This window comes from Xenopus laevis, chromosome 3S (genome assembly GCF_017654675.1).
Source record: "Xenopus laevis strain J_2021 chromosome 3S, Xenopus_laevis_v10.1, whole genome shotgun sequence".
NCBI classification, from domain to species: domain Eukaryota; kingdom Metazoa; phylum Chordata; class Amphibia; order Anura; family Pipidae; genus Xenopus; species Xenopus laevis.
Genome location: NC_054376.1, coordinates 130,445,897 through 130,461,231, shown reverse-complemented (window position 1 = coordinate 130,461,231; position 15,335 = coordinate 130,445,897). Strand labels below are relative to the sequence as shown.

The window sequence follows — 15,335 nt, the reverse complement described above, 5'->3', positions numbered from 1 at the left end:
TTGGTCTTAAATATCAGCAGTATGCCAATGACATCCATATATATTTAAACACCCCCTCACTAACCTCTGACGTTCAAACCCAGATCGTAGACTGCTTAGTAGCTATCTCTTCCTGGATGAACCAACATCACCTCATGCTCAAATTGGCTAAAACTGAGTTTATGGTCTTTCCACCCAAGATAAGCCCTTCTCTTTCTTACACCATTACTATTGATGCAAGAAATTAACCCGTCAATTCAGCACACTGCTTGGGAATCATCATTCCCCAGTCTCTTTCCTTCTCTAACCATATTAATAATATCACCAAAACCTGTAGCGTCTTCTTCCACAATATAGCCAAGATACACCTCATTCCTTCACAAACAAGAGCCACTACACTAATCCATGCCCTTATCTTTTGAACCCGTGAGCAACACTTAGAAGTAAAAGGAGTTGGGAAGCAACACTAACATGAAAAATGTTCCTGGGGTGCCAAATAAGGGCTGTGATTGGCCATTTGATAGCCCCTATGTGGACTGTCAACCTACATTGAGGCTCTGTTTGGAAGTGCACCTGGTTTTTATGCAACCAAAACTTGCCTCCAAGCCTGGAATTCAAAAATAATCACCTGCTTTGAGGCCACTGGGAGCAACATCCAAGGGGTTGAGAGCAACATGTTACTCACGAGCTACTGGTTGAGGATCACTGCCTTAGACTATTGCAATCTCCTACTAACTGGTCTTTCTGACCAGTTAGTAGGAGATCTCTCTCCCCTCCAATCAATCTTAAACTCTGCTACCAGGATCCTCCTGCTCTCTCCTAAAAGGGAACCTGCTCAACCCCAACTGAAATCCTTAGCGTGGCTGCCTGTTAAGCAAATGATAGTATATAAACTCCTTCTACTGACACTCATATCCCTCACTCCTCTGCTCCTCACTACATTTCTTCTCTTGTCTCACTATACGTTCCTGGTCGTGTTTTCCACTTTCTCTTCACACCATCCACTGCCACTGCCACCTCTCGAATCTCAGACCCTTTTATCCTGCTGCTCCTTCCCCCTGGAATTCCATCCCTGAATTCCTCCATAAGGAATCCTCTCTCAATCTCTTTAATGTTCTAGTGCACCAAAAGGCACACTCTTTTCTTAGCCTTGTCCTGTCCCTCCTGACTATGTCTTTAACTTGTGAACTTTTCCTCTATTACCCACTTAGACTGTAAGCTCTGTGGGGCAGGGACGTCTCTTAGCACATTACACTCCAGCTGTGTGTATATTTAATGTGCAGCTTTATATCTTCTACTTGAATGCCCTGGGCTGTGGTTCTCTGTCAGGCCTCACAAATAAACCTGGTTGGCAGTTGCTCTGGGTACAAACAGGCAGCAGGGACAGTGAGTGTTACTGGTGAGGCCCTGCCTGACTCTCTGCTGGGGAGCCCAATGTTCCTCACACAACTAAAACCTGGGAAAACAAGGCCAAAATAATCCGTTTGCGCCGCCTCACAGCCACTAGCAGACAGAGCGCAACAGCTTTCCCGCCAACAAACAGCCGCGCTGCATTATGGGCATGAGCCAGCCACTCAGACTTGATAGACACTGTAAGTAGCCACTTAGCTGCCAAACAAAGCATTCCGGAAGTCGCTAGTTCTAACGCTAGCCAATCAGAATACAAAGAAGAGCAGTTGCCAGGCGACGAAACGTGGCGTGTAATAGGACAAGAAAAAGTCACGCGCTTCGCGTTCCTACGCCCGCCCATCACAGAAACATTTTAGACCCGCTGCGCAACCAATCCGAGACGTCACAGAAGCAGGACGGTGCAACCAATCGGAGCGGGACTAGGAGCAACGTCAAGGAAGCAGGTCCCACTAATGGCGGAAGCTGACAGGTAGAGAGTCCCAGTGACATCCCATTCTATTACTGAGCTGGGAAGCGAGAGACACGCCCTCTTCCGGTGACGCTGTGCTGACTGCTGCGCATGTGTGTAGTGCGAGTCATTAGTATGAGGGGCGGTGCTTGGAGTCAGTACAAAGGTCGCTTTCCAGTCATTCGCTTGGGAATGTTCCTTCTCTCTTTGTACAAAGTGACCAATTGCACAGAAGCATCTCATGGCCCCATGGGTCGGATATTAAGCTCCAGTGACAGGATTATTAGTTGTGATGATGGTGAATAATCAGCAGGGAGGTGGCGCTATACACTCACGCTCTGATTGGCTGGAGGATCCAGTGATGCCCCTCCCCCGCTGCTTATTTCATAACTGACTGATCCCTCCCACTACTCATGGACTTTACACTATTTGTCACCTGATCAGCATCAGCCAATGGGGACCCTGCCTCCAGGTGAAGAGCAAACACCTCATTCTCACCCTCATATTTACCCCAAAACTGGACTTTTAGGCTGAAGACTAAGGAAGCCACAAGCAGCTGCTCATACGGAAGTGACTGTACGGAACGCATTATAGGACTTCCTGCGGCGAAATACCTCTCCTTCCTGCGATGTCCTGTGTCTTCTGAATGGCACATCCATTGCTTTTAAGGTGGCCATAGACGCACAGATAATATCGTACGAAACTAATTTTCGTCCTATATTCGGTGTGTGTACGGTGGAAAAAGAGCCGACTGATATCGGCAGAAGACTTGGATATCGGTCGGCTTGTCGATCGGGCTGGACGGAAAATTTTGATCGGGTGCCTTTGAAGGGACCCAAATATCGGCCATTGTTAGTGCTGAATGGTCAGATACAGGTAGAATTGTATTGTTTCTTCCCGTATATCTACCTGTATATCTGACGATTCAGCTCTACACGTGTGTATTGAAACGAACGATCTTTCTTGGAAACATCTTTTCCAAGAACGATCGTAATTGTTACGTCTATGGCCTCCTTTACTGTCACTCATCGTCCAAATCTGCAGTCTCACCTCCCTTCTCAGCCGTCACTCATACCAACTCCACCCTCTTCCTTCCGCCCTCAGCCCTCCCTCCTCTGCCCTCATAGGAACTCCGCCCTCTTCCTAAAAATGTAAAAGCCATGGATGTGCCATTCAGAAGACACAGGACATCGCAGGAAGGAGAGGTATTTCGCCGCAGGACGTCCTATAATGCGTTCCGTATGTTCACCCTGTACAACCCCTTCTCCCACCTGCTCCCATTCAAATCCCTACACCCACGAGCAACATACACAGGGCCGCCATCAGGGGGGGACAAGCATACCGGGCATGAAGGGGGGCCCGGCAGCGCTGCATTTTTGTGAAGATCCGGGCCCCCCTTACGAGCGCCCGAGCCGTATGTCTTGGCTCTTGCGTCGCCGAATGCAGAAGCGCCGAAGCCGATGCGCCGAAAAGACCCGAAGTCACGAAAACAGCCGAAGCCGAAGTCCTGAAGCAGCGCAAAGACCCGAAGTCACGAAAGGAGGCGAAGTTGAAGTACTAAAGCCACGAGTTCAATTCTACTGAACACCAGTTTGTGTGTTTTTTTTTTTTTTTTTTAATCCCCTGGCCACCAATGTATTATTTTAATATTCTATAGGCCCCTGCCACCAATCTTTTTTTTAAAAAATTTTTTTTTGGGGCCCCAATTTTTGTTTTAACTTATAAGGGGGCCCCTGCCACCAGTTTTTTTTCAAAAAAAATGTTTTTTTACATTTTTTTTGGTATCCCAATTTGTTTTTAATTTATAAGGGAGCCCCTGCCACCAATGTTTTTTTTTTTTTTTCAAAAAAAAATTATTTTGTTTTCAATTTTTTTTTTGGGGCCCCAATTTGTTTTTAACTTATAAGGGGGCCCCTGCCACCAATGTTTAAAAAAAAAAAAAAAATTACATTTTTTTTGGGGCCCCAATTTTTTATAAGGGGGCCCTGACCATCAATAGCTTTTTACAACTTGTGTGGGGGGGGGTTACTTTTTTAGCGCTGATGTCTGTGTGGTCTTTTAACTGCGATGTGGAGTGGGCGGCATATGGGGTGGAGCTTGGTCGTCAGTGTGGGGGGGGCCCAAAAATTTTGTTGTACGGGGCCCCGTGATTTCTAATGGCGGTCCTGAACATACACCCCATCTTTATGCACTACTTAGTGTAAAGTATATAGTGTATGTCACACCCCACATTCCTCTCAGCACCCCCGAACAGCTCCCACCCGAACGTCAAATGCATCACAAAATGTGTGGGTCTAGCCTTGTACCTCATAACAGAATTGCAGCAGCATTGGGGTAACACTCACCCTGCTATATGTAAAGCAATAATTCCAGCAGCACTCCGATATGTGAATCAAAGATTATTTATTCATGCCATTAGCAGAAAGAAGTTTCGGGCTATTCCAGCCCTTTATCAAGCTTGATTCACATATCGGAGTGCTGCTGGGATTATTGCTTTACAGTGGAGTTTTTCCTTGGGCAGAGAGGAACACAGCTGTGCACCCGACGCTGCAAAAGGCGATCTAGTGTAAGTGTGGCACCTTATTGATTTGACTCACCCTGCTATAGTTCCAGGGGTACCCAGGGTACAAATAAGCACTCACCCCAAATCTCCCCCTAACTGACCTTCAGACTGGGCCCCTTAGCTCATAACAAGGTTACAGATATATAGAAACATTGGGGTGTCACCCTGCTATAGTTCCAGGGGTACCCAGGGTACAAATAAACACTCACCCCAAATCTCCTCCTAACTGACCTTCAGACTGGGCCCCCTTAGCTCATAACAAGGTTACAGATATATAGAAACATTGGGGTGTCACCCTGCTATAGTTCCAGGGGTACCCAGGGTACAAATAAGCACTCACCCCAAATCTCCCCCTAACTGACCTTCAGACTGGGCCCCCTTAGCTCATAACAAGGTTACAGATATATAGAAACATTGGGGTGTCACCCTGCTATAGTTCCAGGGGTACCCAGGGTACAAATAAACACTCACCCCAAATCTCCCCCCTAACTGACCTTCAGACTGGGCCCCCTTAGCTCATAACAAGGTTACAAATATATAGAAACATTGGGGTGTCACCCTGCTATAGTTCCAGGGGTACCCAGGGTACAAATAAACACTCACCCCAAATCTCCCCCTAACTGGCCTTCAGACTGGGCCCCCTTAGCTCATAACAAGGTTACAGATATATAGAAACATTGGGGTGTCACCCTGCTATAGTTCCAGGGGTACCCAGGGTACAAATAAACATTCACCCCAAATCTCCCCCTAACTGACCTTCAGACTGGGCCCCCTTAGCTCATAACAAGGTTACAGATATATAGAAACATTGGGGTGTCTCAGTACAGCTCCATTACGTTACACGGTGGTTGAAGCTGAAGGTCTGGTGAAAGCAAATTCCTGTATGAACATGTAAGAGCCCCCAGTGTTGCCCCCCCCGTCCCCGGCACAGAATGGAACCTCCCCGACTCCCCTATTTCCCGTATGTTACAGAGAGACATGACACAGACACATCTGAGTGAGGAATTTCGGTACAACAGATACATTTTGGGTTAAGATTTGGGAGGAAGGAGCCATTAGGGGCAGGGAGGGGGGTAGAAGAGAGGTGCAGGTTACATTATATGGCACAAAACCACAGGCAGTAGAGCAGCTCCCCCAGGTTTCCCTGCTGTGCCCATTCCCCCAAACAGATGTGTATTCCCTGTGCCACGGCAAGAGACCCCCCTGCTTTATTATTGCTTTTCATATAGGGGGGAAGTGTGTTTTGGACCGCTCTCACATAATGTAAGGATATTCCAAGCCAGACAGCCAGTAGTGTCTCCATACACTGACGTGTAATATCCTTATATTGTACAACAGGGGTCATGTGACATCACTACACACCAGTGCTAAGGGGGTGTGTGTATTTATAATACACAAAAGGCATGAATATCTTGTAAATTATATCCTTATAAACGGTGCTTAGTGATGCCATCAGTTATAAACGGTGACTAGTGAGGTCATTTCTGTCACATGACTCACTAAAAGTGTGTATTATAATAAAGTACCCCTTGTTGGAAAATATGAGGATAGAAGTAACCTGGAAGTTGCATGATCTGTATATTAGCTCATGCTTTTATATGGTCATGGAACTTCTCAGTGATTTATAATATCCTTATATTTTACAATAGGGGGCACTTTATTCCCTATATAAGAAGATTTTGGAGTCATCAGAAAATCCTTTTCTCGTAGGCCGGAACTATCAGGTTCTGTAATCATTCACCTTTGGAGGCAGGAGAGAAGAATGTTGTTTCTTGGTCCCTCCCCTCGTATATAGGGTCTGGCTCCACCTCAGTACTTTTGGAAAGCTCAGTCAGGGGAGACAGTATAGGTAGAAAGAAGACCAAGAGACAACAGATAGAGATGATAGCGGCAGAAGAGGTCCCATTTCCATACTAAAATCCGCCTGGGTGGGACTTACTGCACAGTTCAAGCCTAAGAGAAAAGGATTTTCCAGTTCAAAATCTCCTTTTCTCTAGCGGCCCACCTGTCAGTGTAGACGTATGGGGGCGTCCAAAAGCTGTCCCTTCCATCAGGGTGGGTATGACCCTAGGATGCGTAGCCTAATTTGCTTAGTCACTGTGCTACTGCAGTTTTTGCCAAAACACGGCTGGTTGTGAAGCAAAAACATTTAACTTGTAAAACTTAATGGAAGAATTTGGTGAAGGCCAGCAGATCTGTTCTGCCGTTGCCATGTTTTGAAGATGGAGATCTCTGAGAAAGTGCGCAGACTCCAAACGCGTATGTTTGTAAATCAGATGGTAAAATAAAGGTTGTTACTTTTTATCCATAATCTGGAAGTCTGCGATTCTTCAAAGAGGCCCCGGAGTGTGCTTCTACAACGTTTATTTTGGCATGATTTGAAGTGCCCAAGATGTGCTCTGTGCCCTGGTGGAGTGGGCCTTCACTGAAAAGTTCTTTTGGTAGTCGTAGGCAATATTAATAGTCTCTACCAACCATCTACCAATTGTTTTTTTCGATACAGCTAGCCTTTTATGTGTAACAACTAGAGATGCACCGAAACCAGGATTCTGTTCGGAATTCGGCAAGGATTTTTCAGCAGGATTCAGATCCGGCCGAATCCTTCTGCCCGGCAGAACCAAATCCAAATTTGAAAATGCAAATTAGGGACGGGGAGGGAAATCTCGTGACTTTTGTGACAAAACAAGGAAGTAAAAAATGTTTTCCGCTTCCCATCCCTAATGTACATATGCAAATAGGATTTGGATCGGTATTCGCCCGAATATTTTGCGAATGATTCGGGGGTTCGGCCAAATCCAAAAAAGTGGAGAAGAACAAGCTGTCGGCACACTGATGATTGTTTTAAGTAGATTCTCAGGGCCCTCGCTACATCTAGTGTATGTAGGAGTTTTTCTGGCTCGTGTGTCAGCTGCGGACAAAACGATGGTAATATAATGTCCTGGTTAATGTGGAAATCAGACACTACTTTGGGCAGGAAACCAGGGACAAGTCCTAAGTACAACTTTGTCTGAGTGAAGAGAGGTCCGTGGTTCCCTTGCATGAGAGGGCGGCCAGTTTGAACACCCGTTTTACTGACGTAATGGCTACCAATAATACCAGTTTTAGTGACAGACACTTTAGGTTGCACAATGCCAGAGGTTCAAAGGGAAGTTTCTGCGAGGCTGTCAACTCCAGTGGGAGGTCCCAGGTTTTAAGTGGTTGTTTTAGCGGGGGCGTGTTCTGGCTACGCCCCTAAAAAATTATTGGATTTCTGCTTGGTCTGCCCAACTCATGTAGGTTAAGGCTGTCAGGGCTGACACCTGTGTCTTAAGAGTGCGAAGGGCTAAGCCTTTTCGGAACCCATTCGCCAGAAACTCTATTACTAGGTATGGAGATTCACCCTCCCAGTGGAGCTCATGTTGTTGGCACCATGCTAGGAACATCCTCCAAACCTTATTGTACAATGTGGACGTGGACCACTTGCTTGTAATAGAATGTATATGGCATTCTGTGAGTAGCCCTGTCAGATCCACCATCCAGTCTCAATAGCCCATTCGTCAAATGCAAACCAGCAAGTTGGGATGATTGATGGGTCCTTGAGTGAGTAAATCTGGACGGAGAGGTAATCTCCAGTGTTTGGATATCTGAACTAGGTCTGTGTACTACACCCAGACTGGCCAGACGGGTGCATCAGAATTGAGGTGGTCCTGCTTTGTTTTATCTTTTTGATTATCCAGGGGAGGATGGTCAGGGGGGGAAATGCGTACACCATCCCAAAATCCCAGGGAGTGACTACGGCATCTATGAGTGCTGCCCGGGGGTCCTGTTTTCTGGCACAGTAGAAGTTTCATATTGTGTTTTGAGGCTAACATGTCGATCTCTGGAGCGCCCCACCTGTGCACCAGTTGGTTGAACACTTCATTGTTGAGTGACCATTATCCCTGATTGACGGTCGTTCTGCTTAGATAGTCTGCTTCCCAGTTCTGTACTCCTGATATGAACACGGATGAGAGATTGAGTACGGTCTGCTCTGCCCATCTTAGGATCCGTGTGACCTCCTGCATGGCCAATGTGTTGCGTATGCCTCCCTGCTTGTTGAAGTATGCCACAGCTGTGGCGTTGTCAGATTGTACTCTGACCGAGTGGGATCGTAAGAGTGTCGACCAGCCCTCCAGTGCTAGCGCAATCCGCCCCAAGTTCTATAATGTTGATGGGTAGCGTGTCCTCTCTTGGTGTCCATCTGCCCTGTAGTGTATAGTTCCAATAGTCTGCCCCCCAGCCTGTGAGGCTGGCATCTGTTGGTCACGATCTACCAGTGAATGGGGGACCAACTTCTGCCCTTGTTGAGGTTGTCTTCAGCCACCCACCAGTGGAGGTTCTGCTGGGTTGTCTGTGAAATAGTTATTACTCTCTGTTATAGTAATAACTAATAATATTTAGTCTCCGTTATCCTTGTTCCATTGGTCTAGGAAGTTGTTCTCAAGTGGGTGAAGATGGAACCTGGAAAAGTGAATGGCTTCTAGGGCCGAGACCATGAATCCTAGCAGCCATAGGCAGTCCTCTGCTGAAACGGTCTGTGCTGATAGGAACGATTGGGTTGTTGACGTTAGTCTGTCTAGCTTGTCTTGTGGTAGTAATACTTTCTGAGTTTGGGAATCGAAATGTAAGTCTAGAAATAGAATGTTTTGGCTTGGCTGAAGTGCACTCTTGCTGAAATTTATCAGCCATCCCTGTTGAGTCAGTACCTGAAAGCAGGTGTTGGTGTCTCTGTTTGCTTGAGCTTCTGATGGTGCTGTGATCAGCAAGTTGTCCAGGTATGGTAGAATGTGTATATACCCAGGGACCCGAGATAGGCTATTATCGGGGGTCAGAACTTTGGTAAAGACACGTGGCGCAGTACAGAGCCCAAAGGGTAAAGCTGTAAAATGGTAATGGCGGTCCCTGATGGCATACCGGAGGAACCTGCAAGATTCTGGAGAAATGGGTATGTGCAGGTAGGTGTCCTGTAAGTAATAAAATTGTTTGGTTCCATGGCAGCGATGACTGACCGGACAGATTTCATCGTGAACCTCCGATTGGTAACCCTTAGGTTCAGAGAATTCAAATTCAGTAGAGGTCTGAACGTACCCTGTTTTTTTCTTACTAGGAAGAGATTTGAGTAGAACCCTCTATATTTTTGATTGTGTGGAACGTCTTGTATTACTCTCCTGTCTGGAGGAGCAGTTGAAACGCCTGTTTTAAGAGGTGTTCTCTTTGAGGTGTGGTGGAAGATGTATGGTACCTTCTTTGTGGTAGGTGTGAAAAGGGGATCCTGTAACCCTGTCGGATTATAGTCAGTACCCAAGAGTCTGTTACGTGTGCTTCCCATTCTCCAAGATAGCTCTGCAATCTGCCCCTACCCTATTCGGTTCTTGTGGGACCAAGTCAGGCTGATGTGGTTCTGTTTGTGGTTGGTTTTTTGGTGTTGAGGCACCCTTGTTGTTGCCAAGGTGTTCTGTTATGCTTTTTGTGGTCTGTTGTGAGGCCCCAACAGGTAGAACGAAAGTGGCAAAACGTTTTGGACTGAGTTGTCCAACCTCTTCTACCACAAAATCTGTTTGGAGTATCAAACTTCTGTTTCTTTCCTGTAGGTAGGAATGTGCTCTTCCCTCCCATTACCTCTGCTATAATATTTTATATTGGGCCCTAACAGTGACTCGTCTGTGAACTTCAGGGATAACAATCTGAGTTTAGAATCTGTGTCCCCCTGACCATTGCCTGAACCACAGGGCACGTCTTGTATTGCTGTTGACTTGGCTGCTAATTTAACTATTTAAATTGCTTCCGTAAGGAATGAAAGTGCAGCCATTAGTCTGTCTACTTCCACCTGTAATTCTTGTTTTGATGATGGTGGGTTTTTGGCCAACTCCAGTGCCCAAAATCTGGCTGTAAAAGCCAAACCAGCAGAGGCAGCCAGTGGTTGGGGAATTGCTGCTGCCTGGACATATGTTTTTTTAAGTCTGGATTCCATACAGCGGTCTAATGGATCTCTAAATTCCGCCTCCTTGGCTGGTAACGCAGTCTGTCTGGATAGACGGGCAACCGTTAAATCCACTCTAGGGGCTTTGGCCCATCTCTGGTTCTGGATAAGTCTTGAAGAACCTTTGAGTGAGAGCTACACGATGCACCCATTCTGTTTCAATAGCTTGTGTGATGAAATTGAATATAGGAAACGTTAATTGGGATTTCTTTTGAACCCCTAATAGTTTTTCAGCTCTAGAGAGAGCTACTGTCTCATTCTTTAACTCTAGTGTCTGCATCATCTCCCTAAGTAGACACCTCAGGGTTGGTTGTTGAGGAATGGTCATCCTCTGAATCAGTCGGTATTTGACTGGTATCAATGTCTGGCATGACATCTTCCTCTGAATCTGACTGCAACCCCTCCTCTGAGTCAGAGTGGGAGGCCAGTGAGAGCATTGCTCTGAGTTTCTTTGTTGGTCTACCCCTTTGTGTTTGACTCCCGCCAGCAGTGGGGTTTGGTTGAACGGTGTTCATGATCCGCTGTAAAACTTCCCCAATTCAACCTGTGGGTAGTCTGCTGCTTAAATCAGGAATGGCTATTTTAGAAGTATCGTCTGGCTGTTGTATCCCGGAAAGCATCTCAGGTTTTCTCCTTACTTTATGCTGGAGTATATTCTTTTCATGCCAGATAGTGGGCGGGTAGCTCTGCGTACCCTGTAATATACTCCTAGGACAGCTCTGCGTGTCCCTTAAGCAACCAGCTGTTACTGGATGTGTGCATTTTCCACACACACTAGAGGACAACTCTGCGTACCCTCTAAGTGTTTCTGAAGTCTTGATGGATATTAGAGAAAAAAGAATGCTGTCCTTCACCTCCAAGGCAGGAGAAAATAACCGAGATGAAGAGGTGGAGCCAGACCCTATATACGAGGGGAGGGACCAAGAAACAACATTCTCCTGTCCTGCCTACAAAGCTGAATGATAACATAACCCATACTCTGCACTGACAGGAGGGCTGCTAAAGAAAGGAAGATTTATGTACTCACCGTTAAATCCTTTTCTCTCTTGTCGGAAGGGGGACACAGGAATTATGGGTAAAAGGCTCCTCCCACCAGGAGGTAGGACACTGCAGTGATGTCAGAATAGTGACTCCTCCCTCTCTCCTTTACCCCTTTCATGTTGCCTGACAGGCTCAGGTGCTTACAAAGAACTCAAACAGAAACGGTGAACTGAAAACATAACAATTCCACAAGAATGGCTGAACTGTGAACAGAATGGAATTCCGGGAGGGAAGTCCTGTGTCCCTCTTCCGACTAGAGAGAAAAGGATTTACCAGTGAGTACATAAATCTTCCTTTCTCTTACGTCGGAGGGGGACACAGGAACTATGGGGACATACTAAAGATGCCCCAAACCAAGGGAGGGAGAAACTCATTTGGAAACTACCGCTTGGAGGATTTTTCGGCCTACTGCGCCTCCGCGGAAAGATAAGTATTGAATGGTTAGAATTTTGTGAAGGTATGTAAGGAAGCCCAGGTGGCCGCCCTGCAGACCTGATCAGCAGATGCCATGTGGCGGTGAGCCCAGGAGGCTCCCAATGCTCTGGTAGAGTGGGCATGTAGCCGAATGGGAGGCGTATTTTTTTGCGCCAGGTAGGACTGTCTAATTGCTTCTTTGACCCAGCGGGCCAACGTGGTTTTGGTTGCTGCCGTTCCTTTTCGAGGACCTGAGGGGATGACGAACAAGGTGTCCGTCTTCCTGAAGGGTTTTGTGCGAGTAACATAGGTCCTTAGCGCTTGAACTACGTCAAGTTTATGCAATTTGGTTTCCTTTTCATTCTGTGGATGATTGCAGAATGATGGAAGAATGATTTCCAAATTGATGTGGAATGAGGAAACCACCTTAGGAAGAAATCCGGGAGCAGTGCGGAGCATAGCCCTGTCTTCCTGAAAGATGAGGAGAGGTGATGAGCAGGACAGTGCCTCAATTTCGGATATGCGTCTAATGGAGGAAATTGCTACTAGAAAAATCGTCTTCCACATGAGTGCCGGAAGATCCACTGTGCATTGAGCACTAAGTTCAAGTCCCAGGGAGGAACTTGTTGTCGGAAGGGGGTGCCAGTCAGGAAACCCCCTGTAGAACAGTACGCACATCCTCTTGTAGAGCAAGTCTTTTTTGGAAAAGAATGGAGAGTGCAGATACTTGGGACTTTAGGGATCCTAGCCGGAGTCCCTTGGCTAGACCAGACTGTAGAAAGTTAAGGACTGCCCGAATGTTATAGTCTCTGAAATCAATGTTGTGCTCTGAACACCGTGACCAGTAGCAATTCCAGGTTCTATGATAGATTTTTGAGGTAGTAGGTTTTCGAGCCCTTATCATGGTCTGTAGGACTTGATCTGAAAACCCTTTTCTTTTAGGATAGAGGCTTCAAGAACCATCCCATTAATGCAAAGAGCTTGGGATTCCTGTGCTGAAGTGGACCCTGACTCAGAAGATCGTCTCTGAGAGGTAGCAATGACTGGTGGTTACAGGGAGAGAGCTAGTAGGTCTGAATACCATGACCTCCTAGGACAGCATGGTGCAATTACTATGACCTTGCAGCCTTCTCTGCGAATTTTATTGAGTACCCGAAGAAGCATGGGAAGACATAAACCAGTTGGAATTGCCATGGCATTGTTATGGCGTCTATTCCCGCCGCTAGGGGGTCTCGGCATCGTGAGAAGAAACTGGGAACCTTGCGGTTTTGCCTGGTAGTATAGTCGCCTTGAGGTTTTCCCCACTTGTCTACCAGCAGTTGAAAAGCTTCGTGGTGGAGTTCCCATTCTCCGGGATCTACCAGGTGTCTGCTTAGGAAGTCCACCTCCACGTTTAACACCCCGGGATGTGAATCGCCGACAGATATGGAACATTGTCTTCTGCCCAGGCTAGAATGGGGGTTACCTCTCTGTTTGCTGCCTTGCTTCTTGTTCCTCCCTGCCGATTGATATAGGGCACGGCGGTGGCATTGTTTGTCTGTATGCGCACCGGTAGGTGTTTGAGAATGTCGTGCCACCTGTGAAGGGCTAGTCGAATTGCTCTGATTTCTAATAGGTTGATTGGGAGTAGCGCTTCTTCTGCCGACCATGTTCCTGATACTGATCTTCCTTGGAATGTTGCCCCCCAGCCATGTAGGCTGGCATCTGTCGTTATGATCTTCCATTCTGGTTCGGCAAACACCCGACCCTGTGCAGAGGGGAGGTCCCACGAAGAGGCTTACACACCGAGTACAGACAAGCTGGTGACTCAGGTCTTACCCCTGTTGCCAGTGCTGTTCACTGACCGAAGTTAAGTCCTTGTGTAGGGCCTCTCTAGAGGCCAGTCCTGAACCTCCTGTGATGAGGACACTGAAAAAACTGAGCCTGTCAGGCAACATGCAAGGGGTAAAGGAAGGAGGGAGCAGTCACAATTCTGACATCACTGCAGTATCCTACCTCCTGGTGAGAGGAGTCCTTTACCCATAGTTCCTGTGTCCCCCTCCGATGTAAGAGAAATAGGGCATATACACAACACTACTATACTACATATATAGTAGTATAGTAGTGTTAATATTAATAATATATACTTACTCGGCCGTGTGTCTGATCCTCACACAGGATTCCCTCGCACTCCCTCTCCATGGTTATTTGGGCTATACATCTTGGCCGGGCTAGTTTCCATGGTGATCCTGATCTTGCCTTTGCCAGGAGCTTCTTCCATGAGAACCTGCAGGTGTCATTGGAGCAGAAACTAGTGGCTGTGTATGTGCTAGGTACAGACTCCGCCTCCTTGTGCTGCCCACATCTCAGGGCTTGCTGTGTGTGGAGAGTGTAAGTTGCACTACTACGCCCCTCTGAGTGCAAGCCTATCCCAGTCATGTGTATCTACCTGACAGCTTCTCTCACTCTCCTTTTAGGCCTCCTGACTATGGGTTTCCTGCAAGAATAACACAGACTGGAACAAACCATGAACTGAGATCCGGTGTCTCTGACCCCACACACGATGGTACAACTGGAACTAACCCTGGAACCAGACTCAGCGCAGAGTATACAGGGAGTGGATCTATTATCTGGAAACCCAGCTGCCAGAAAATGTCATTACCCAGTGTGTCCTATTACTGGCTGCTTTGCTTTTCCCTGGTAAATGGGTCAGTAGCGAGTCATTCACTAACAACAACCCATGTTAAAGGCACAGTGTTCCACATTATTACAGGGTGGGGGCATTTTAGATAATAGATCCTGGCCCTGTATCTACATCTGAAGGGATAAGTTAATAATGTTAATATTCCTGTATTCTCCAATGACCTAACTCTCATACAACTGAAATCATTTTTACTAAATAAATACTGTGATCAGCCAGTGTTTTAGTTTTGTGCAGCAAGAGCTTGGGCAAAGTACAGGAGGAACACACAGTCTCTCCCCTACTGCAGATATCATGTCTCCTTCTGTTACCCTACAGGGGGAGGGACTCTCCTTCTGTCTGTGTCACCCTGCAGGGGGAGGGACTCTCCTTCTGTCTGTGTCACTGTATCACCCTGCAGGGGGAGGGACTCTCCTTCTGTCTGTGTCACTGTATCACCCTGCAGGGGGAGGGACTCTCCTTCTGTCTGTGTCACTGTATCACCCTGCAGGGGGAGGGACTCAGCTCCTTCTGTCTGTCACTGTATCACCCTGCAGGGGGCGGGACTCTCCTTCTGTCTGTGTCACTGTATCACCCTGCAGGGGGAGGGACTCTCCTTCTGTCTGTGTCACTGTATCACCCTGCAGGGGGAGGGACTCTCCTTCTGTCTGTGTCACTGTATCTCACCCTGCAGGGGGAGGGACTCTCCTTCTGTCTGTGTCACCCTGCAGGGGGAGGGACTCTCCTTCTGTCTGTGTCACTGTATCACCCTGCAGGGGGAGGGACTCTCCTTCTGTCTGTGTCACTGTATCACCCTGCAGGG

General features: G+C 47.2%; 1 long non-coding RNA gene across 1 annotated transcript; it reads left to right on the top strand.

Annotated features, from left to right (window-relative positions):
* Positions 1-1,515: 1,515 nt before the first annotated feature.
* On the top strand, positions 1,516-14,749 carry LOC121402289. Its single transcript, XR_005966722.1, has 2 exons — positions 1,516-2,309; positions 14,310-14,749. It is a non-coding gene; the product is annotated as an uncharacterized LOC121402289 (long non-coding RNA).
* Positions 14,750-15,335: the final 586 nt, after the last annotated feature.